Raw genomic sequence first — 3,552 nt, 5'->3', positions numbered from 1 at the left:
TAAAGCTTGGGAAATCTTTTGTATCCAAACTGGCTTTAAACTTCTTCACAACAGTATCTCGGACCTGCCTGGTGTGTTCCTTGTTCTTCATGATGCTCTCTGCGCTTTTAACTGTCATGTTTTGTCATTTATTATCTTGTCTTGTCCCTGTGCTTCCCATTCTATTCGTTTCCCTCTGCTGGTCTTATTAGGTTCTTTCCCTCTTTCTATCCCTCTCTCTCCCCTCCCTCTCTCACTCTCTCGCTCTCTCTTCTCTCTATCGTTTAGTTCCTGCTCCCAGCTGTTTCCTATTCCCCTAATCAATCATTTAGTCTTCCCACACCTGTTCCCGACCCTTTCCCCTGATTAGAGTCCCTATTTCTTCCTTTGTGTTCCGTTCCTGTCCTGTCGGTTCCTTGTCTAGAATTCACCGTGCTGTGTTTGTGTATCGCCCTGTCGTGTCGTGTTTCCTCAGATGCTGCGTGGTGAGCAGGTGTCTGAGTCTGTCTGGTTCAAGTGCCTTCCCGAGGCAACCTGCTGTCACCTGCTGTTCAAGATCGAGTCTCCAGTTTGTCCTCTCATTTCGAGGAAAGTTGTGTTTTTTGTTTGTATTTACTTTACTGGATTAAAGACTCTGTTTTCGCCAAGTCGCTTTTGGGTCCTCTTTTCACCTGCATGACAGAAGGAACCGACCAAGGAATGGACCCAGCGACTTCAGACGCTCGTTACACTGCCCCGTCAAGATCCATGAGCCATGCTCGCAGACACGAGCAGGAATTGTCTGCTGCTCGCCATGCCGTGGAGAACCTGGCCGCTCAGGTTTTCCGACCTCTCTGGACAGTTCCAGAGTCTCACGTCTCGTGCCACCTGTTACTTCCTGGCCTGCCGAGCCTCCAGAACCTAGGGTTAATAACCCACCTTGCTACTCCGGGCAGCCCACTGAGTGCCGCTCCTTTCTCACGCAGTGTGAGATTACGTTCTCTCTCCAACCCAACACATACTCTAGAGAGAGAGCTCGGGTTGCTTACGCATTTCACTCCTTACTGGCCGGGCTCGAGAATGGGGGCACAGCTATCTGGGAGGCAAGGGCTGATTGCTCTAACAAGTTCCCAGAACTTTAAAGAGGAGATGATTCGGGTTTTGACCGTTCAGTTTTTGGTAGGAGGCTTCTAGGGCCCTGGCTTCCTTATGCCAAGGTGAACGGTCCATAACGGATTATTCTATTGAGTTTGCACTCTTGCTGCCTCTAGTGAGTGGAACGAGCCGGCGCTGCTCGCTCGTTTTCTGGAGGGACTCCACGCAGTGGTTAAGGATGAGATTCTCTCCCCGGAGGTTCCTTCAGATGTGGACTCTTTGATTGCTCTCCGCCATCCGCATAGAACGACGGGTAGATCCGTCACCGGGCTCGTGGAAGAGAGCTCGCATCAGCGGTGTTTCCCTGCTCCGCATCGCAACCATCTCCCTCCTCTGGCTCAGAGTCTGAGCCCATGCAGCTGGGAGGGATTCGCATCTCGACTAAGGAGAGGAACGGAGGATCACCAACCGCCTGTGCCTCTATTGCGGAGTTGCTGGACATTTTGTTAATTCATGTCCAGTAAAGCCAGAGCTCATCTGTAAGCGGAGGGCTACAGGTGAGCGCAACTACTCAAGTCTCTCCATCAAAATCCTGTACTATTTTTTGTCGGTCCATCTACGCTGGACCGGTTCGGGTGCTACATGTAGTGCCTTGATAGACTCTGGGGCTGAGGGTTGTTTCATGGACGAAGCATGGGTTCGGAAACATGACATTCCTTTCAGAGAGTTAGAGAAGCCTACGCCCATGTTCGCCTTAGATGGTAGTCATCTTCCCAGTATCAGATTTGAGACACTACCTTTAACCTCACAGTATCTGGTAACCACAGTGAGACTATTTCTTTGATTTTTCGTTCACCGTTTTACACCTGTTGTTTTGGGTCATCCCTGGCTAGTATGTCATAATCCTTCTATTAATTGGTCTAGTAATTCTATCCTATCCTGGAACGTTTCTTGTCATGTGAAGTGTTTAATGTCTGCCATCCCTCCCGCTTTCTTCTGTCCCTACTTCTCAGGAGGAACCTGGCGATTTGACAGGAGTGCCGGAGGAATATCATGATCTGCGCACGGTCTTCAGTCGGTCCCGAGCCAACTCCCTTCCTCCTCACCGGTCGTATGATTGTAGTATTGATCTCCTTCCGGGGACCACTCTTCCCTCGGGGGTAGACTATACTCTCTGTCGGCTCCCGAACGTAAGGCTCTCGAGGATTATTTGTCTGTGTCTCTTTACGCCGGTACCATAGTGCCTTCTTCCTCTCCCGGCCGGGGCGGGGTTCTTTTTGTTAAGAAGAAGGACGGTACTCTGCGCCCTGCGTGATTATCGAGGGCTGAATGACATAACGGTTAAGAATCGTTATCCGCTTCCCTTATGTCATCAGCCTTCGAGATTCTGCAGGGAGCCAGGTGCTTTACTAAGTTGGACCTTCGTAACGCTTACCATCTCGTGCGCATCAGAGAGGGGACGAGTGGAAAACGGCGTTTAACACTCCGTTAGGGCATTTTGAGTACCGGGTTCTGCCGTTTGGTCTCGCCAATGCGCAGCTGTTTTTCAGGCATTAGTTAATGATGTTCTGAGAGACATGCTGAACATCTTTGTTTTTGTCTATCTTGACGATATCCTGATTTTTTCTCCGTCACTCGAGATTCATGTTCAGCACGTTCGACGTGTTCTACAGCTTTTAGAGAATTGTCTCTACGTAAAGTCTGAGAAGTGCTCTTTCATGTCTCCTCCGTTACTTTTTCTCGGTTCCGTTATTTCCGCTGAAGGCATTCAGATGGATTCCGCTAAGGTCCAAGCTGTCAGTGATTGGCCCGTTCCAAGGTCACGTGTCGATTGCAGCGCTTTTAGGTTTCGCTAATTTCTATCGGCGTTTCATTCGTAATTTAGGCCAAGTTGCTGCCCCTCTCACAGCTCTTACTTCTGTCAAGACGTGTTTTAAGTGGTCCGGTTCCGCCCAGGGAGCTTTTGATCTTCTAAAGAACGTTTTACGTCCGCTCCTATCCTCGTTACTCTGACGTCACTAGACAATTCATTGTCGAGGTTGACGCTTCAGAGGTAGGCGTGGGGAGCCATTCTATCCCAGCGCTTCCAGTCTGACGATAAGGTTCATCCTTGCGCTTATTTTTCTCATCGCCTGTCGCCATCTGAGCGCAACTATGATGGGTAACCGTGAACTGCTCGCCATCCGCTTAGCCCTAGGCGAATGGCGACAGTGGTTGGAGGGCGACCGTTCCTTTTGTCGTTTGGACAGACCATAAGAACCTTGAGTACATCCGTTCTGCCAAACGACTTAATGCCCGTCAAGCTCGTTGGGCGTTGTTTTTCGCTCGTTTCGAGTTTGTGATTTCTTACCGTCCGGGTAGCAAGAACACCAAGCCTGATGCCTTATCCCGTCTGTTTAGTTCTTCTGTGGCTTCTACTGATCCCGAGGGGATTCTTTTCCTTATGGGCGTGTTGTCGGGTTAACAGTCTGGGGAATTGAAAGACAGGTTAAGCAAGCA

This window comes from Oncorhynchus gorbuscha, linkage group LG07 (genome assembly GCF_021184085.1).
Source record: "Oncorhynchus gorbuscha isolate QuinsamMale2020 ecotype Even-year linkage group LG07, OgorEven_v1.0, whole genome shotgun sequence".
Taxonomy (NCBI): Eukaryota; Metazoa; Chordata; class Actinopteri; order Salmoniformes; family Salmonidae; genus Oncorhynchus; species Oncorhynchus gorbuscha.
The sequence above is the reverse complement of the archived record's forward strand: the minus strand, read 5'-3'. Positions refer to the sequence as shown.